Source organism: Vicugna pacos, chromosome X (genome assembly GCF_048564905.1).
Source record: "Vicugna pacos chromosome X, VicPac4, whole genome shotgun sequence".
In the NCBI taxonomy this organism is placed as follows: Eukaryota; Metazoa; Chordata; class Mammalia; order Artiodactyla; family Camelidae; genus Vicugna; species Vicugna pacos.
In genome coordinates this window covers 6967754-6989644 of record NC_133023.1, presented here as the reverse complement: position 1 = coordinate 6989644, position 21891 = coordinate 6967754, and the positions used below count along the sequence as shown (strand labels likewise).

Sequence of the window (21891 nt, the reverse complement as noted above, 5' to 3'; positions counted from 1 at the left end):
TGGAAATTGTCAGGTAATTTAAGAAAATGTCCCAGAAACAAGAGACTTGATTTTCCCATTTGGAAAGGTTCCCCGCAGTGCGTCCAGTGCAATGCTTGACAATAGACTCACATCAAGTCATCTCATTATGAAATGTAAGACAACTATGCACCAGGAGAAGATGCTCACAGTGTCTAGAGAGGGACGAAAAAGGAACAATTTTGACACAGAGGATCAGGAATCAGTGGCATTGATCTTCTCAAGAGCAACCAGGCAGAAGGTGAAAGAAACTAAAACAATGCCCTCCAACTGCTGAGGGAAAATGACATGTGGCACAGAAGGACAAAGCCTGATAAAACTACCAATTCAGGGTCAAGACATTTGCAGCCATGCAATGTCTCAAAAAAAAAATCTATGTCCCATATGTACCCCTTCTTAGGAAATCAGCCAAGGGACATACTCTACCACAGAAAGGAGTAAATCAGAAGGAAGAGGAAAGGAAACAGGACAGCTGGGGCAAGAAGTCAACCTGAAGATTATGGGGACGGGAAACGTCAGGGTGGTGGAGAGACCAAGCAGGCGGAAGCTCTGGGAGAGATTTTCTGAAGAAGATGAAATCGACAGACTTCCCGGTGTGTTTGAAAGTACAGAGGAGAGAGGAAAGCAAAGTGAGGCTTGCGAATGCATCTGCTACGTGCCTAGGTAACTAAGCCAACCAGAAAAACTGAAAGACTCCCTCCCTCCAGAGAGAATGAACAGCAGTTGGGATGGCTCCGTTGTCAGCAGCACTGCCTCATTACAACTATGCAAACTCTGAATCCTGATCTGACCCAAATTATAAAGTGACTTTACTTCCAGGATGGGAGGATAGGAGGTGTGCATGTGGGTGGCGAGGGCAATGAGGTGGTGACCAAAAAGAGAGCTCAGTCTTCAACCTCCAAAATGAGGAGCCAATGGGTAACACAGAAAGCAAAACATTAGCAAGCAGCAATATAAGCCTGAGGAATTAGCTAACTTTACAAAGTGTGTGCATTGTAACTTGCAGAATAATAATGACTCGTTTGCAGAAGACTACTGAGTGTGGATTTTGTGCCAGCCCGTCTGCTGAGCTGTTTGGGGAACCCAGTGATTAATAACACATAGTCCCAAAACTCAAGGAGTTCACATCACAGGGTAAAAGACGTGCAATTAAGTGAACATGAGTGTGAACAACCACAAAGGGAGACCTTCCTACTCGGGCTGGGAGGTTAAAGAAGGACTATCAGCGGCGACTTTGTGGAGGAGCTGGAAGGATAAGCTGGATTTTCCTTCATCCTCCAGCTGGGATGGGGGGAGCGGGGAGGACCTCTGGGAAGCATACAGGGATTTGGTAATGAGATGGATGTCCCTGCCCCTCCATGGTATGGGGACTCAGCACCCATCTCAAGGTTCTCATGACCAAGTTGGATTGTCATCTAAATACATTCAGTCTGGCAATGTGACCTGAGTTTGTGGTTTGGGATTCAGTTCATGAATGTCAAACTGGACACCAAGAAACCAATCAACAAGCTTCCCAGTTGAAACCTTGACCCCTGTAGGTCAAAGGTGAATCCGACAGTTTCATTATACACACAGAAGATTTCAGTCCTGAGACCCTGCCAATCACAGAACCAACACACACACTGTATTGACCCAAACATCTTCAGGGCTTTTCGCCCTGAAGCTATTTTGTTTTGGTAAATTATTTTCCCCAAAAGTATTTTTTTGAACTCACCGTTGTCTTTTTCACACGACAGAGATGATGGATGACAGCTAAGAGAACTTGCCCAGATTCCAAAGGCCGGTAATTGCTGTCCTTCTTCAGGCTCTCGCTGAAATCAGAGGATGGAAAGCTGACATAACAAAAGCTAAAAACACACAGCCCTTTTTCCTACATTCTGTCAAAATGTGCCTTATTCCTTAAAATGAAAGCAAGCTCCCAACATCAAAAAGCATAAACTAGGTAGACAAGGGACCCCCTAGAAACCGACAAGAACAGTAACATGCGACATTTTTCCAGCCACTTTTACAGACAGGTGAGTATCTTTCTTATAACAAAACTGGAATCATTTAATATATTCTGTGTTTAAACAGCAGGGAGCCCTGCTCTTTTCAGAGTAAACATTTTCCCTTCTCAGTTCACCTCTGGTTTCTTGAAGAAAGTATGTAAGAGGCAGGACTTTTTCTATTGAATTTTTCACGTTCCCCCTGATTTATCTGATTGCTGGCTCTTCTGTTCCCTGCTCCCCACCCACCTCCACTCCCACCAAAAAAGGAAAGATGGTGTGATGGCAAAGGTTCTTAGCTGGAAATCAAGCAACTTCCCTTTTACCTCTGGGTTCATTTGCTTCTATGGAAAATGAGGGATTGGAAGAAAGTGTCTCTAAGATACAGTTTGGGACGGGGAGAGTCGGGACTTGGCATCCGAGGTGTCGATCATCAGTTTCCCCCCAACTAGTCGAGGGACCTTGTGGTAGTCACTTAGCTTCACTAAGTGCCGCTGTGCCACTCGGTGGGAAGGGACTGGAATTAATTCATTTCACAGGCTGCTGCGGGGGCACTCCCCTGGCTAGGACCTGAAGCTGAAGATAACAGATGATGTAAGACTGTTCAAGAAGGATTTGGTAAGTGGCTCCAAACTGACCTCGTGACCCCTCCTCGTTGCCCACCACCTGGTTGCACACCAGAGGAGCCCAGGGAGGAGAGAAGGGAGCTACACATGGTGAGAGAGGGTCACTTTGCCCTCATGCCTTCGGGAGAGCCATCAAAGTGCTCTCCGCCTCCTGCAAAGGTAGCAGCCAGCCGCAGGGACTGTGATCTCCCCCGGTGTCTCAGCATTGGGGCCGTGGAGACTGGCACCCGTCCCCGCTCTTGCTGGCACGTTTAAAGACGACGAGAGAAGTCAGAGGTGGAGACTGGCGCAGCCCACACCTCCAGAGCTTGGCAGGGCTGCATTTTTCTGAGGCCAAGAGTGATGCTGAAGGTGCCTGGGCCAGGGTGACCTGCCCAGTGACACCCCTGCCACAACACAGGTCGAGACTGAGGTTGCATGGGAGGAGAGGACCCCACACAAGCACTGCACATGACCAAGAGCGGGCTTTGGGAGAGCTGCCCAAACACGGTCCCAACATCTGATTGTGAGAGTATCAGACCTGCGGACGGCTTTGCTCCGGGATCTCCTGCCTCCTCCAGCTGGCACTGCGGGGAGAAGGGCAAGGCTGAGATGGATGTGATAGACAGAGAGAGACTCCATGCCTCTTCTTCACTAAGGCTTCCAAGCTGGGCAGACTGCACAAGGGAAAAGCCAAGAACTTCTTAATTGCTTTTGCTGTCAAAACAGGAATTTAGATTGGACCAGGCTTCTTAAAAACTATAAATGAGACTGTTCTAATGCCCACAAGGCACGAGAAAACCCAGCCTGAGATACAATCTGATGGGCCGGGGTGGGGAAGACAGATGCACCCCAGTAGATGTTAGGGGCGACGAGGGGAGGAAAATAGAACCGTTCCCTTTGGAAACCCTATGCCATTCAGCTCAATGCTGCTCACCTGGGTCTTGTTAAAATACAGATACTGATTTAAGAGACCTAGAACCAGGATTCTGCACTGCTTAGAAGCTCCCAGGTGAGGCTGGTACTGCTACCCACAGAGCAGAATTTAAATAGCACGAATCTAGCCTGAAGGGCCGCCAACTCCAGCCCATGGGCCAACTCTGACCCGCTGCCTATTTTCACCAATAAAACTTTATTGGAAGGGAGCCTCACTCATTCTTTTCTGCATAGTCAATGGCCGCTTTCACGCCACAATGCAGAGTTGAATAGTCACGATGGAGATGTATAGCCCGCAGAGGTGACAACATTTACAATCCAGCCCTTTATAGGAAAGGTTTACAGACTCAGTCTGTAAACTGTAAACGCTAGTCTGTTGAGCATCTGATGTGGTGATGGCAATGAAAGCGTTTGGAAATCCTTAAAGAGTCTCACCCAGATTGCAGGGTAATGTTTTGCAGTCCCAAACGTGTTTTTAAAAGGATTTGACAAAAGGCAAGGTAAGCCAAGAGGACTAATAAAAGAGGACAAGGTGGTTAAATACAGATCAATCATCTGCTAGAATAGCCGCTTCACCTCCTCTAGAGAACAAGGGAATTTTTTTGTTTTGCCATAAATGATGTATTTCTTTTAAAAGAACTGTGAGTGTCTCGGTGGCCCAACCAAGATGGTGACCCGGTGAAATCCTCTGCCCGTCTCCTTATAAATACCCTCTCGTCCTAGTTTCCACTCTAACTTGGCCATTTGGGGGAGAAAACGGCTCCTTTCCTGCTGCGCAGAGATTTGGGTGGTGGTGGGCTGCACGCCCTGTGCTGGCCCAAACTCAAGACCGAAGAGCCTGGAGTCAGTGACAGAGACACTAAAGGTTTAAGAGATGGGGAAGCTTACACACCTGAAGCAAGGTCCTGGAGAGACACCCCACTCCATCAAACGACAAGCAGGAGAAACAGCAAGCCTCGCTCGTGACGCGGCGGGGAAGGCGGCTGCCATTTATAGGAGGAACTGACGTCAGTGAGGCTCGTCTGTTACCAGGGAAACCAGCCCCTGGGGCACGCCCCCTCAGCCCTGCCGTTAACGACCATCACCAGGGCAGGTGTTTCCCTTTAATAAATTAGGTAAAGCTGTTCTGGCCTAAGGGGTGGGGGTGGGGGTGGGGGTGGGGGTGGGGGGAAGCACATTCACCCGAGGAGGGTGTAGCTGAAGCAGGGGCTGGTTGAGCACAGGATGGACAGAGAGCAAGAGAACAGCCATCTTGAGTGACCCGACCATACAGATGGGTCTTGTTTTTCCCATTGAGTTCAGTGTAACCTACATCAGGCATCCATGGTCATCAGCTCCCATGCCCAAGGTCACTCTGAGAGCTGCTCACATTCCAGAGGGAACAATGCCCTTTATTTCTTGATCTCAGGATGAGACACTACCCTGACAAACACCAGAATCCTAATCCAGAAGTCCCCCAGGAGTCTGATCACACAATTTCTCTGCCTTAGAGCCTCCCTCCCTCCACCCAAAGATTGGAGCTGAGACCCTGCAGAAGCTCCTGTCTTGTCTTCTTTGATCCTTCCTGATTGATTTGGAAACAAAATCCTCTGAAGGTCACACGTCTTTCACACCCCTACCTGCGACCAGCTACATCTCTGGTCCAACGTGCCTTCAAGTAACCATCCTTTCTACAAAGTATTTATGAAGCACTGCTGTATTCTGGGCACTGTCTGACATGCTGGGATTTCTGCTGTGAACAGGACAAAATGCCTGGTCCTGCCTTCAGTGACCTTCCAGTCTCTAGATCTATTTAATAGTCTCAGGGGCCACTTGGAGCCCAATGGCCGTCTCCATAAGATCTTTAAATGTAAGCATCTTTTATTTATTCCAGTTCCACATCAGTTTCTCTCTAAATTCACATATGATTTGGGGAGACACATGACTTTGAGAGCCTACCAACGGAATGCACCAAATTTGGAATGAATTATGATGCTAACAAAGGGGATTTAGGCCTAACCAAGAGCTAGGAGATAGGAATTCGAATAGGATAGAGAAGCCAAGTATTTGTCCACAACTGCTTTGGAATGGCAAGTCTCCCAAAATGGAAGGGATCCCTCCCAGTGAAATGTGGCTGGTGCTCTCTGCAGCTGACACCCTCTCATTATTACAGCTAACAGACATGCCCTTCCTGGTTATTGGCAAATCCTCCAGTCGCTTAACTTTTTTATAGGGTGAATTTCAAAGACCCATTGAAGGTGTCAACCACAGGCTCCACTGATTTCAAAGGCTCATGTTTGATTAAAGCCAGGTGAGTAGGATTTCAACAGTTTTCTAAAAGATACCCCAGTGTCCATATACCTGGATATGGGATAGGGACTATATGGCATATACATATATACTCATAAATACCATACACCCCCCCATATGTACCACTTCATTCTATAGATAAGAAGGTGGCCCTTCCTAGTCTCTGAACGTTCTGGCATCAATAAGTAACAGGCTGGAAGGTGTCCATGCCTCTAGGACCTCATTATGCTCTTGCCCCAGTCTGCCCCTGCTGAAACCCTTAGGGACTCTTGACTGTCCTGATGCTAATAGTATTACCATGCACACCTTCTATCCAATCTGTTAAGCATCCACGTTTTCAGGTCCTCTGCCCCCTCCTTTATTTTGCAGTGTTTGAGGTGCTCCAAATGTATTCATAATCCTGTTTTATTGTAGTTGGAAATAAGAGACAGCACTCCAGTGACTTGCTCTAAGTCAGCCATCAAAGCAGATACTCAATTAGAACGTGGGTCTCCAGGGTGTTTTGTTAAACTCTTCCCTTTATTAAATGTTACACATAATAAATTTCTAAGGCAGCACCATTCCCGGAATGTACAGTATACATTACCCAGGGCGCGTTGGAGTTAACTTTGCCACAGATGCCTTAAAACTCATTTCTGTGTTTGTTTCTCTGTTGGTGGGTTTTCAGAAGAAACATTAAGCTTTTCACCCACATAAGACAGAGAACGTCATTTCCCAAAACTGATCTTTGAATGTGCCCGCTCCTTTTCCAAGTTTACCATCTTAGAGGTGATTCTTTTGCAAAGAGTCGGTCAGCCCACTGGAAACACAATAAATTACCCAAATATAGAGACCATTTATCTAAATAGTAAACAGGTTATTCCCCTGCCTATGGGTTTCTATGGGCCATTGTAGTTAATAAAAACAGATGAAATGTATTTAGTGTGAACCCTGTGACAAGCGGCGTGCTAGGTAATTTACATGAATTTATTTACACTTCACAACTCAAAGATACTGTTATTATCATCATCACCCACATTTTCCAGGTAAGAAGCTGAAGTTTTGAGAGGGCAAGTAATTACCCAAGGTGATGGGGCCAGAATCTGAACCCATGAGTCAACCCCAGGCAGCCTGGCAGCCCACCTCTGTATCTTATTTCCCTGGTTAACACCAAATCGGCAAGTTGATGTCATTTTCAGGGGCTGCTCCAATTATTTACTACTGCCCAACAAACCACCCAATGCTTCCTGACTTTTCAAACATGTGTTATCTCAATGATTCTGTGGATGGATTAGGCTCACAGCAGTTGATGGTTCTTGCTCGAAGTCTCTTCTCAGGTGGTGGTTGTCAGATGGAGGTTGGGGGTGAGATCATCTGAAAGCTTTGTGCTCAGATGTAGGGGGCCTGGCATGGCTGCGATCATTGGAGCTGGTCAGTCCTCATGTCTCCACGTCGTTAGCTCAGACTTCCTCACAACATGCTGGCAGGCTTCCCCCACAGCAAGTATTCTGAAAGAATCTGGCAAGTCTTCTAATGCCCTAGCCTTGGAAATGGCAGAATGTCAACTCTACCATATCAATTAGAAATGGTCTCTTTTCTCTATTGTTTCCTTCTATTTTGAGGAAAAAATTTTTTTATCTAATAATTTCTTTTCTTTTTAATGGAAATAAAATCGAATCCAATTCTGAGAAGAGACATAAGTTTTTAAAGATGATTTTGAGAAAAAACATTTTTCTAATAATTTCTTTTCTTTTTAATGGAAATAAAATGGAATCCAATTCTGAAAAGAGATGAGTTTTTAAAGATGACTGGTTTCCTTCTTACTGCTTTTTGTGTGTGTAGATCTTCATTTTCTCTCTCCTTAATCTTCTTAGTTTACTTTTTTTTTTAATGGATGCACTGCGGATCAAATGCAGGACCTCACGTGTGCTAAGCACGCGCTCTACCACTGAGCTACACCCCCACTCTTGAGCAAGTTGAAGACATTTGTCCAAACAGAGCTCTAAATTTCATTCCATCCCCAGAAACATCAACAACACCCCCACTGCCAACAATGAAACAAACAAAAAGTTTTAAATTGAGTCCATCACAAAAAGAATGCAACACCAGCTTGGATTTTATTGTATGTAGAATCATCTGTCACTGATTCCTCAGCTCCAACCTGGCCTCCGGCTCTTGGCCATCTAAAGACCACTCTATTGTTTATCTGAGGGAATGAGCCTCTGCAACTGAACATTTCAAACAGCAATGGAAAGATAAGAACCAGGGGACTTGGCTTCCCTCAACTTTTCCCCAAAAGGTGGATAAGGGGCTCTCAGCCAAAATTCAAATCCTTTGGTGAAAATTCGGATAGCATCACATTTTTCTTACTCTAGCCACTTTGGGGTGGTGAGATCTGCCTCTACCTTTGTTTTCCCTTTGTTTCATAAAGCAGCTTTCCTCTAGAGGAACCCAGAGGGTAAATCTGACAGCAAAGGTGCTTTTAAACCAAAAGCCTTGTCTCTGTGGAAACACCTGTGACAAGAGACTCCAGGCTCTAACCCATGGCCATGTCATTGTGTTAGCAGCGTTCTTTTGTCTCTCTGACAATGGTTAGGGGGTGAGGCGTTCAGCTGGTCTGGAAAAAGCAACTAATGGATTTTTATCTGAATGATCAACTATCCTTTTATAAAAAACGAAACTCTCAGAGAGGTGAAGTTGACTGAAAGAGGGACATAGTTTGTTTGCTTGTTTTAATGAGACTTCAAAATGCTGTTGACTTAGTTGGGAAAGAAGGCTTGGCCCCACAAGGAAAATTACTAACTTCCATGGATGAGTCAGCCCCGTCCTGACTTGATTGGGATTAAGTCCTTAGGGACTTAATTGTTGCCTCAAGAATGCAAGAACAGACCTTCTCTTTCTGGTTTGTTCTCTCCATGTTGACTAAACAACAGTGGCCATGGCTTATACCAAAACCAAGCCCTCCCGGCTCATGGGAAGAGTGGAAGCTATTCAGAAGCTGAAATGTAAAACCTGATTTTGTTCAAGTAAATTGAATCATTGTGCTGAGCTCAACTCTAATTGCTGAAACAGCTGGCATTAATGAGCTGATTCTGCCTCATCTAGGGTCCTTAATGCCCTTATCAACTTCTCTTCCATCTTCTCTAGGACTGGTTTGAAAAAGGCATTTGTTTTTAAGCAACTATTTTTCCAGTGGGTGTCAAACATTCCAACCTAGCCACCTAAATCAGTGTTTAAGGGATAAGAGCATAACAATGCCTTAAATAGACACTTAGCGCCTCTAGGATGTACCCCTGAGTCTCAGCCTTGGAACCCAGTCCATCTACAATCTGCCTTTGCATTTTACCCCTGAATGTTCTCTTGCCTAAACCTTCCATCACAATGGAAGCCCCACCCCACCATTGTCAGCGAGAGACAAAAGAACGATGCTAACACAATGACACAGCCATGAGTTAGCGCCTGGAGTCTCTTGTCACAGGTGTTTCCACAGAGACAAGACTTTTGGTTTAAAAACATCTTTGTTGTCAGATTTACCGTCTGGGTTCCTCTAGAGAAAACCTGCCTGAGCATGGCCACATCTTTGACCCTTTGCCCAAGTGACTTTCTCCATCCAAAAAATTCTTCCTTCATCCTCTCCATCCTTCCAGGCTCAATGCTAGTTCCAAAGCTTCCATGAAGTCATGCTTGACAGATCCCACTCATCTCTTTTCAGTCTCAACTTCTATCACTCATTGCCCATACCTGTCAAAAGACACATCCTTACCCTGTATAAATTTAATTTATTGTCCAAATGAGGCTGTTTTTGAGAGTGAGGGTGCTATTAATAGTTCCCTTGGGATGACAGGCACAAATTGGGATGCTATGGGACATATGGTCCTTCCTTCTAAATGGTAAATGATACTGATCTGATGTTCTCCAATGACATTTGAAATACAAAGAGATTACAGAGGATAACAGAAATGCTAACTGCATTTATAAATGCTTAGATGAGACATATACAATTAATTACAGCACTCTTGTCATTAGCTTTGCCCTTTGCCACTCACTCTTTGTTCAACAATTGTTTACTGAGCTGCTATGATGTACCTGGCTCTCTTCTAGGCCATGAAAATGTAGACAGAGGCAAGTAAATAACCCTGTAAACATATATTCAATTTAAAAGCAAGCACAAAAGTATTAATGTGTGTCAATGAAGAGAATGAATAAATGGATAAAATATAGCATAAACAATGATGAATGCTATAAAAAGTTGAACACAGTAAGAGGCAAAAGTGTAAGTTTTGCAAGGGGTTGCTCATTGGCTACTTGGCTGTGGTGGTCGGGTGAAACTAGTGGTAGATTCCAGGAGGTAACGTTTAAGCAGAGACCTCATGGAGAATCTCCTAGGCAGGGGGAACCGTGTGGACAAAGGCCCTGGGGTGGGACCAGCAAGCAGGCCAGTTGAGGCCAGAGGGTAGTGATCAAAGTGGCGATCTGGGTGGCGTGAAGACAGGGAGGGCGGCAGGGTCAGATCAGGCAGGTCCTGGCAAGTCAGTCATGCGGAAGAGGTGGGGTTTAGTCTGAGTGTAGCAGGAAGCCACTGGAGGCTCTTATGCAGGGTGTCATGAGGTCCGGTTTCTGTTTTTTAAAAGACCACCCTGGCAGCTGGATGGAGAGGAGACGGCAGCAGATACAGGCAGAAGCAAGAAGATGAGTTAGAGGCTCTGAAGGTTCATTTCTCAGAGCAGTGAACAGCCTCTCTTCAAGCTGCCCCCTATGTCCATGGAGATGCTGTGGGCTAGGCTGCCATTTCTCAAGGGCACAGCAGGCGGTGAGGGTGACGGGTAGGTGGGGGGCTTCCTGAGCAAATAACTCAATGGTGACCTTTTGCTGAGACTTTGCTCCCCTGCCGCAAATCCTTGCCTGCCCCGTTTGTTTCTCGGGTACATCTTCTCATTTTGTTCTTGGCTCTCAGTTCCTTGGCCTCTCTCTCCATAGGACAGAGATTCTTAATCTGAGGCCATGCTGCCCACCAGGGGACATTTGGCAATGGCTGGAGACATTAGTTGGTTGTCCCAACTGGTGGAGGGGAGTGCTACTGGCATCTAGTGAACCAAGGCCTGAGGTGATGCTAAACATCCTACAACGTACAAGACAGCCCCCATCCCATGACAATTACCAAGTCAAAAACGTTAATAGTGCCGAGGTTGCAAAAATCTGCCATAGGGTGCCCAGCCGGTGCCCCATCCTTCCGTAGGCATCTCTCGGGGAGGCTACTTCCTGCCTCTAGGCTCTGACTCATGGGGACTCACTCTCAGCTCACCCCATCCCTTCTGTGTGTTCCAGGCCCTTCAGCCTGGATGAGGGTCAGGGCTCTTCACCTCCCCCCCAACTAGAAAACCATTCCTTTGGGCTATAAAGAACTGGCCTCCAGTGCCACCAACAAGACTGGTCCCTTCTGGGAAACCAAACAATCATTTCTTTCCATGGTGCCTCTTTGTTTTTGTTAACTGAAGTACAGTTAGTTTACAATGTTGTGTCAATTTCCAGTGTGCAGTGTAACAGTTCAGTCATACATGTACATACATATATTCCTTTTCATATTCTTTTTCATTATAGGTTACTACAAGATATTGAATATAGTTCCCTGTGCTACACAGAAGAAACTTGTCATTTATTTTATATATAGCAGTTAGTATCTGCAAATCTCAAACTCCCAATTTATCCCTTCCTACCTCTTCCCCCTGCCCTGGTAACCATAAGTTTGTTTTCCATGTCTGAGAATCTGTTTCCGTTTTGTAAATAAGTTCATTTGTATCTTTTTTTTTACGATTCTGCATATAAGTGGTATCAGATGGTATCTGTCTTTCTTTCTCTGATTTCACTTAATGATATTCTGATTCTCTCTTGACCAAATCTGTCAGCTCTGTCTTCTGTATATTCAGGCCAGTATCAAGTATGAGTCTCTGAGTTCCTTCTCCCTCTGGGGGCTTTTTCCCACTTTTCTCTTCCCTTCCTTTGACTTCCCAACTCCTCCTCCTAAGGTAAGTACAAACTCTCCCTGAGGCACTCTAGACCATGCTCCTGAGTAACTCTGACACATGTTTTAATCCCCGTTTCTACAAAAAGCAGACAAAGTTGAGGAGTGGCTGTGGGATAGGCATCCGAAACCTTATTCTGAAAAGCCCTATATTACGTAAATGAAATGAACTGAAAATGAATGTAAACACGTTACTATTCAAATCTGGTTTTTAAAAAGGTCTGCTTTACAAAACATATGAATTAATTCAATGATTGCCTTCTTCATACAATTCCTTTATATAGAAAACTTCCCTTGGCCATTCAACATCTGATTTAATTTACTAATTGAATGATCTAATTTTTAAAAAATATAGATTCAGAATGTTGGGTAAATAAGTATGGAAGAAAAGATGAGAAAAAGAAATCTGGGACAAGTAAAATCTTTTAGAGCAAAAAAAAAATAAAAGACTTAAGCAGTAAATGCTTTAAAGAAAGCTCAGCGCTTGAAAGGGATTATTTGTAAGTAGTACAAAATGAATTTAGAGGAATCTGCAAACTTTTTTTCCCAAAGTAACTAAATAGATCATGGCGTTCAATAAATGTTTGTTGAACTGCGTTAAAGACTTCGTCTCCATCCTCAAGGAGCTCTCAAACATTTAAAAGAAGAAAAAAATGCAAGTGGAGAAATTAAATTATCATGTGTGATCTCTGTAATCAGACAATAAAGTCCTTACGAATGAACAGCAGAAGCCAGCATACGAGCAATTACAGGCTACCCTATTTACAGTGTCTTCTACTGTTTGCCTGTTCTCTGTGTTTTGCCCAGAAGGGATACACTATGCTTCATAAACTGATCAGCACCCTGATGATTCATGCAAAGGAAAGGTGAGTCTCAGAAATGATATCATAAGACTAATGGTTCAGAAAATAGACTCGTGAAGGCAGGGAGTGGATCTGTCACAGTTACCTCTTTTCCCCTAGTACCCAGAACAGCACTTAGGCAAAAACAGATGCTTGAATGGTTATGGAAGCACGATCATTATATTATGTAACCTTGCCTTTATCTCCACTATGAAGTGAATGATGACAAAGCATTCCTTGTGTAATAAACAGAGTAGATGACAGCATTGAAGGACACGTGGCTAATTTCTCCCCACACCTTCAGTTACCACTGACCCCAATCCATCCTCAAGGGCCACAGTGCCTGAAATTCTCCCATTTGTTATGCCTTCTTTTCAAGGAGGGGTGACGTCTACCAAGATTTACTGAGCATCTTTCTGCTCTGGGCAAGGCACTGCAGTAGGCACTAGTATACAAAGTTGCTATCTTTAAGAAAGAAGAGTCAGAGGTAAAATATTAGTTTCAACTCAGAGAATTGCAGAAACTGTGTGCCCTTATAGCTAATTAAGGTGCCCTAGAAGCTCACAGAAGGAAGATTCCATAGAGGGGATGACGATTGAACTGAATCTTGAAGGTCATTTATGAGATCACTGCAATAGTCAACAGAGGCAAACTTCTGTGACAAACAGCCCAAAATCTCAGTGGCTTAACACAGTAGATGTGTTTGTGCCAACACAAAATCCAAGGCAGATGTCCCTCATCACAAGGCTGTCCAGGGGAAGCTCTCTTTCAATCAGGCTCCTTCTATTTTGGGGTTCTGCCAACCCCTACAGCCTCAGAGACCTTCAGAGCTTTGAACCAGACTGCCAAATTCTAACTGACCAATCCATCAAAGGAGGATGAAGTTGGAAGATACTGCAGTTCTTTCAAAAGGCCAGGGCTGGACGGGGCAAACATCACCATTGCCCTCAGTCCATCATGTAGACATCATCTCATGGCCCCCTCAATGCAAGGAGGAAATGGAAACAATTTTGTGACCTTTGCATTGATGCCACCACAAGCACCAGAAACAGAAAAGTAAATGAGACAGAGGAAACTAACAGTCCAGAGAAAATGAAAATGGAGGGAAACCAAGAGGGAAGTTTAAGGTAAGAGACAAATGGAAGGTGACAAGGAGTTCTATGATACAATATCAGGAGGGAAAGCGTTTATTAAAAATAAAGGCTGAGGGGAAGAAGTGTGTAATGACCAGAGAGACAGGAGTGACCCATGGATATTTCCAGAAAGAGAGATGGAGAAGGCTACTCTTTCCCCAACTGCCTTCCAGAGTTCAGTAATGCATTTACTTGTTACATCTTCATAAGATTATACGAACACAGCCCTGATTTATACAAATCTAAGACTTCTTTATATTTCAGACTTTCTCCTTTCTACAAGTTATAACAAGTAGAAGCTTTGAAAGTGGCTAATAAATATACAGGAATGCAGTTCTTCTGGAAAAGCCACAGGGAAGAGACTGAGCGTACCTAATATTTATGTAAATTTTAACCACAAAATGGGCAACTCAGGAAATAATCATGTGAGTGCTGGGACCACTCTCTTGAACTGCAAAAGCGTTTGATTCACGAGGAACAGGGATGGTTACTGCCCCCTTGCAGCTCTGTCAACCATGTAGTTTCCACATGTAGATCACTTTTGGTGGGAACAGAAAATTGCAAACCTAAATATTAATGAACTTAGTGATGTTTAGAAGAAATGTGCAGTTTAAAAATGGATGTATAGCGTGAAGAATTTTGAGTTTCACTGAGTTCTAAAAGTGCCAATAAGACTGTTACAGGAATACAAAAGAAGTTGACCTTTGAGATGCCAGATTTATGTTTTTTTTTTTGCTATGGTGCCCTTTTTTGTTGAATCAGAGTTAAAGAAATGTATGTGAAAATATAAAATTTCTCTCCTTACTGGACAGTTCTTTGAAAAATGAAAAACTTTGAGACAGTAAGATGAATGCTTTAATACTTTTACACAAGGCTGGAAAGGAAGCAAGCAGGGGGTTCATTTACTTCCCTCCTTTTATTTTCCAATCATTTTCTTCCTCCCTCTCACACTTATATTTACTGATACTGTTTACTCTTTGGTGTATGCAGTGGTTTTGCATCTATTCTAATTATGCTCCTAGATTTCAACATTAACATAGTGCCCCTATGTTTCCTCACATTCTTTCCAGAACTAAGAATTTATTTGCATCATTATAATGTACTCCTCAGTTTTATTACCGTCTTCAACTCTTGGCAAATGGCTTATAGATCTTCTCCGACCAGAAGTCCCATTTAAAATTTAAATTCTCCTAAGAAGCGCTTGCATATTCCAGACAACTCCTAAGTCATAATTTTCTGTTTCCTCAAAGGAGACACAGATATTATTGAGTAGAGACTGGTCGATACAAGAGTTCTCTGTCGCCCGGGCTCCCAGTTTGGGTTGGTGCCTCTCCCTAGTCAGCTTAATTCCTGCAACGGACAATAACTGTAAATAGCAAGTAGCAGAAAGTGCTCCTTGGTGTATCAGCCTAACAGTTAGCTAGTCAGTCCCACTTGGCTTGAAAACAGCAATGTTTGTTTCTGCCAATGAATATGATCTAAGAGAAAAACCTAAAGTATTTTTTAATGGTACATTTATTACCACTCTCCTGCTCTCATTACAAATATAAAAGGTCGTTAAAATGTAGAAGACTTTTGTCAGATTACTCAGCTCTCAGGACAAGAAAAAGCATTTCGTAGCTGGTGGAAATTAACAACTGGATCCCTTACCAGGAAACACGTCAGTTCCTCTCTATAATTCCTCTTAAACATCATAACTAGTCAAAATCGATTTACACTTGAGAAGGTCACGCATATTCCCCTGGGAAACGCTCGCCTGGTTCAACTACAATTCTGAGGCAGACGTTACAAAGAACAGTGCCTAGTTTACAGCACATCCGACTGCCCTTTCTCGACCTGGGAACTCAAAGGCATGAAGAACAATGGGAGCTGTCTTTTCTTGTCATTTAAAGCAAAGACAGTTGAATTTGGTTTCGTTTAGAGTTAATTGTACATTTTGAGTGATTCGGATTTGGCAAAATCCAAAGCATATTTTGCAAATCGCTTTTCCCATTAAATGTTAAAACCCTTTATTTTTAAAAGGAAATGTAATCCATATGCTTGGAATTTGTTTACACTAAAATTATAAAAAATACATATATATATTTTTATTCCTGTTCAGAAGCTTTCTGCACCATTTTGTACCTCTTTCAAAAATCAAGAAGTTGTGTACTGCCAAAAACTAATGAAAGCAAATCCATAAATGCTAGAAATATTGACTTTATGATTCCTATGGTCTGACCTTATAAAAACAAGTCTTTGGTTTTCAATCACTCGTTGTACCAAAAAACTTCCTTTCTATGGAGAAACCTGTACCAAATAGACCTTTTAGGGGACTGAGTGCTCACTGCATAGGACGGTTTATTTTGCCTATACTTATCAAGCTGCTTGACCAAATTAAACTTTGCAAATGATTTAATTCATTTAAAAAAAACTAAGATAGTGAAAATTTATGAAATGCTTGCTTATTAAAAACCACATCCAAAATTGTCAACTTCAACTTTTGGAGTTCATTAAAGATGGGGAGGTTCCACACAGTCAAAAACCTCCCACCTGAAAATAAGGAAGACAGAGAGAAGATAAAGACCCCAGAAGTTCCTCCATAATGAAGCTGAACATGAAGACAAATTTATTTTTGCCTAGGAGCGTGAAACTGTCATCAGCTTAGAGCAATGAGCAGCCAACTGTTTATGAAAAGGACCGGACAGTCAGTATTTTAGGCTTTACAAATCACATGGCTTCTGTTGCAACTACTCAAATTCTGCCAGCGAAGCACAAATGCAGTCACACGCAATACATAAATGAGTGGATGTGGTTGTATACCAATAAAACTTTATTAACAGAAATAGATGGCATGAGGAATTTGGCTCATGGGCCACAGTTTACTAACTTAGAGCTTCTTAACAAAATACACCCCACTAAAATCTGCACTCCTACCACTTCTATTCAACGCAGTATTCGAAGTCCTAGCCATAGCAATCAAAAAAGAAAAAGAAATAAAAGGGATCCAAGTTGGAAGAGAAAGGTAAAATTGTTACTATATGCAGATGACATGATAATATATATAGAAAACCCTAGAGGCTCCACACAAAAACTACTAGAACTAATAAAAGAATTCAGCAGAGTAGCAGGATACAATATTAACATACAGAAATCAGTGGCATTTCTTTACACTAACAATGAAATATCAGAAAAGGAAAGTAAAAAAAAAATCCCTTTTAAAATCGTATCCAAAAAAGCAAAATACCTAGGAATAAATCAGACCAAGAGGTGAAAGACTTATACATGGAGAACTATAAAACATTGATTAAGGAAATTAAAGATGATTTAAAGAAATAGAAAGATGCCCATGCTCTTGGATTGGAACAATCAATATTGTTAAAATGGCCATACTGCCCAAGGCAATCTACAGATTTAATGCAAAAAACTATCAAATTACCCAGGACATTTTTCACAGAATTAGAACAAATAATCCTAAAATTTATAAGGAATCATGAAAGACCCAGAACTGCCAAAGCATTACTGAAGAAAAAGAATGTAGCTTAAGTAATAACCCTCCCAGACTTCAGACAATACTACAGAGCTACAGTAATCAAAACAGCATGATACTGGCACAGAAACAGACATATGGATCAATGGAACAGAATAGAGAGCCCAGAAATAAATCCATAAACTTTTGGTCAATTCATCTTTGACAAAGAGGGCAAGAATATACAATGGAGAAAAGACAGTCTCTTCAACAAGTGGTGTTGGGAGAGCTGGACAGTCACATGTAAATCAATGAAGTTAAAACACTCCTTCACACCATACACAAAAATAAACTCAAAATGGCTTAAAGACTTAAATATAAGACAAGACACAATAAACCTCCTAGAAGAAAACATAGGCAAAACAGTCTCTGACATAAATATTAGCAATGTTCTCCTAGGCCAGTCTACCCAGGCAACAGAAATAAAAGCAAAAATAAACAAATGGGACCTAATTAAACTTATACACTTTTTCACAGCAAAGGAAACCATAAGCAAAACAAAAAGACAACCTACAAATGGAATGGGAGAAAATATTTGCATATGATGCAACTGACAAGGGCTTGATTTCCAGAATATATAAATAGCTCATACAGATTAATAACAAGAAAACAAATAACCTAACCCCAAAATGGACAGAAGATCTAAATAAGCAATTCTCCAATGAAGACACACAAATGGCCAATAGGCACATGAAAAAATGCTCAGTACCACTAATTATCAGAGAAATGCAAATGTAAACTACAATGAGGTATCCCCTCACACCAGTCAGAATGGCCACCATTCAAAAGTCCACAAACGATAAATGCTGGAGAGGGTGTGGAGGAAAGAGAACCCTCCTACACTGCTGGTGGGAATGTAGTTTGGTACAGTCACTATGGGAAACACTGTGGAGATTCCTTAAAAAACTAAAAGTAGACTTACCATATGACGCAGCAATCCCACTCCTGGGCATATATCCGGGGGAACTCTAACTTGAAAAGACACATGCACCCCAATGTTCATAGCAGCACTATTTACAATAGCCAAGACATGGAAACAGCCTAAATGTCCATCAACATATGACTGATAAAGAAGCTGTGGGTGGGTGGGTGTGTGTGTGTGTGTGTGTGTGTGTGTGTGTGTGTGTGTGTGTAATGGAATACTACTCAGCCATAAAAAATAAAGCAATGCCATTTGCAGCAACATGGATGGACCTAGAGAGCATTATTCTAAATGAAGTAAGCCAGAAAGAGAAAAATGTGTATGATATCACTTATGTGTGGAATCTAAAAAAAAAAAGACACAAATGAACTTATTTATAAAACAGAAACAGACTTACAGACATAGAGGACAAATTTATGGTTACCAGTGGGGAAAGGGGGTGAAAAGTGATAAAATGGGAATTTGGAATTTGCTGATACTAACTACTATATACAAAATAGATAAAAAACAAGTTTATACTGTATAGCACAGGCAACTACATTAAGTATCTTGTAGTAACCTATAATGAAAAAGAATATGAAAATGACTATCTATGTACATGTATGACAAACATTATGCTGTACACCAGAAATTGACACAACAATGTAAACTGACTATACTTCAATTAAAAAAAAAAGAAAAAACAACAACAACAAAAGAGCAAAAACAATCTGATTAATCCTCGATCTCTCATAGTTATATTCCAGCTAATAAAGGTGAATTTCTCTACACCAAAAAAAGAGTGCTTGTGCATTTCTTCTTGTCCTATTGATCGCTCAGACACCCGTGCCTCTACCATGGGAAAATGCTTGAGCTAGCCTGCAGAGGGGATGTGAGAGACAGGGAGTAGGGTCACTAAATAGTGAAGTCAACCCGGCAGGGGCTACCCTAGATCAACTCTCAGGTGACCTGCAGCTGACTGTGGATGAATGAGCAAATCCCCCAGCTGACCCATACCCTCAAGAGAGTAACCTAAATGTCCGTTGACAGATGACTGGATAAAGAAGATGTGGTAGATATAAACAATGGAATACTACTCAGCCATAAATAAGAATAAAATAATGCCATTTGCAACAACATGGATGGACATGGAGATCATCATTCTGGGTGAAGTCAGCCAGAAAAAGAAAGAAAAATACCATATATCATTCATATGTAGAATCTAAAAAAATGACACAAACAAACTTATCTATAAAACAGAAAGAGGCTCTCAGACATAGAAAACAAACTGATGGTTACCAAAGGGGAAAGGAGGAGGAGGGATAAATTAGGACTTTGGGATTAGCAGATACAAACTGCTATATATAAAATGATAAACAACAAGGTCCTACTTTATATAGCACAGGGAAGTACATTCAATATCTTGTAATAACCTAAAATGAAAAAGAATATACATATGTAGTACTGGAAAACTATGCTATACACCTGAAACTAACACTACATTGTCAATCAACTATACTTCAATTTTAAGAAGAGTCATAATAAATGGTGGTTGTTAAAAACCACCAAGTTGGGGGGAGCTTTGTCACACAGCATTAAGTGTGAGAAGAGCTAATGATTACATGGAGATACTTATACCTCATAGGTTTATTTTTAGACTTAAGTGAGTTATTTTAAGTATGCTTCCTTAGAAGAGTCACTGGTACATACTAAGCACTCAGAAAGTATTGTCTACTCATATTAAAACTATCGTTATTATTACTGTAACTATTACGGAGACCCACGATTCCTCCAAGCCAGCAATTTCAGTGATTAGAGGCTATAACTGACTCCAATGTCTAAATTACCAACATTTCCTACGACATTGATATTCCCTTTGCCCTACACCCCTTCTTCCTTCTTATAAAATCTCACCTCTCATATTTATTGCCTCAAGGATCATTTTGTTGGCTCTTTTGAGCATCACATAGATGAAGCCTCTGGATGCTTGGGTGAGTTCTTGGCTGTTTACCTCTGATCTGGCATAGGAAAGAAACTGTCTGGGGGGCAGATTGTGGAACCAGGAGTCATGAGGCAAGGACTATAGGGAGGAGGGTCACCAAGTAGTGAAGTCAACCCAGTAGAGGCCACCCTAGATCAACTCCCAGGTGACCTGCAGCTTAGTCCTGCTTTCTCTACTGATTAGCTGTAGGACTCACATAAGTCACCTCAGATCTCCAGCTTAAGTTTTTTCACACAGGACTGAGGTATTGGATGGCAGACTGGATCTTACTTATTGCATCCGCATGGTTGATACATTACAGACACTCAGTGAATGTTTGTTGATTTTATAAAATGGAATTGAACCAAACTGTGAATTGAATTAAGGAAACTGGCTAAACCTCAGAAAGTTCCTTTTCAGCTTATTCTTTCTGTAATTTTACATTTTTCTTTTAATTCTCTTTTACACACCACCTCTCCATCACAAACAAGTGAAATAAAATCAAGTTGGCTTGTGGTAGAAATCACTTTCATCCTGCCTTCCCAGTTGATGTCGTTCAAAAAAGATGTTAATATCAGTCATTTTCTGTGTATCCATAGACTTTGTTTTCCTGAAGTGACAGGCTAATTTTTCCCCTTATCTCCTCAACCTTTCACCAGTGACTGCGCTGTGGGAACAAGATGGGCAAGACTCCAAGATCAAGAAATAGAAATGACTTTTTCTGTTTGTGTTTTAATGAAATAATACATTTTAATAATTATGGAGAAATCATGACATGTGAAAACACGAGGGCCATGAGTTTTCCACCTTGGAACTTCAAACCACAGGAAACAAGCCTGCAATTTCATCTTAAACAGGCCTCCTTCAAAATATTTCTCTTCAATACGTTGACTACAGCTTGTCAGTATGTGTTTCCTAGTCATTGTTCTGTCTGAATTAAAAATAAAAGCAAATAGTTTACTGTAACTCTGTCTGTAAGTATGTTACTTTTGCAAATAAAATGCAATTGTCTTACTCCAACAACTAAGATATACTATCTTAAGCTTGTGAGGAGGTGGGCACGAGGTTAATGGGGTGACAATGGCAGGATAACTATAAAGATGGCAGCTTTGTCTTTGAGTGGAGAGGGATTATGTACAATTCTGTTTCTATCTATATTTCCTAAAGCCAACATTGGGAAGTGCCAGGTCTGAATTGTCAAAATGTCAGGTCTGCTCTTTTTGGAGAGTTTTCTTTTTTTTTTTAATTGAAGTAGAGTCGATTTACAATGTTGTGTTAATTTCTGGTGTAAGGAGAATTTTCAGCAATAACCTGATGAGGCTTTGAAATTAATATAGGCAAGATGCATCCGTCAAGAAATGAGATTGATTCCTCAGTGCTATAGCACCATGCCGCTTACAGGAAGAGAACCAAGATCATGTTCCATCCACTAGAGGGAAAATAAGAGGAAAAACTATGGACAGCTATGGTGGATAATGCACTGAATCTTCTTTCTGGGCATATAAGGAGACTATTTTTCCCATCCTTCCTTTCAGTTAAATGATGCCATATGACTAAGTTCTGGCCAATAGAATATGACAGGAGGTGACATAAGCCATTTTCTTCTCTAGTCCTTGAAAACATCTCACCGAACCCTTTAGCCTTCTCTTCCTTGCTAGGAATATCAAATTTCTTGGAAGCTGTATCAGTTGATCC

At 41.8% G+C, this 21891-nt stretch overlaps 1 long non-coding RNA gene across 1 annotated transcript; it reads left to right on the top strand.

Moving 5' to 3' along the window:
- The first annotated feature begins 4587 nt into the window (after nucleotides 1-4587).
- Nucleotides 4588-21008, top strand: LOC140691849 (uncharacterized). Its single transcript, XR_012067490.1, has 3 exons — nucleotides 4588-4659; nucleotides 5757-5834; nucleotides 20856-21008. It is a non-coding gene; the product is annotated as an uncharacterized lncRNA (long non-coding RNA).
- Nucleotides 21009-21891: the final 883 nt, after the last annotated feature.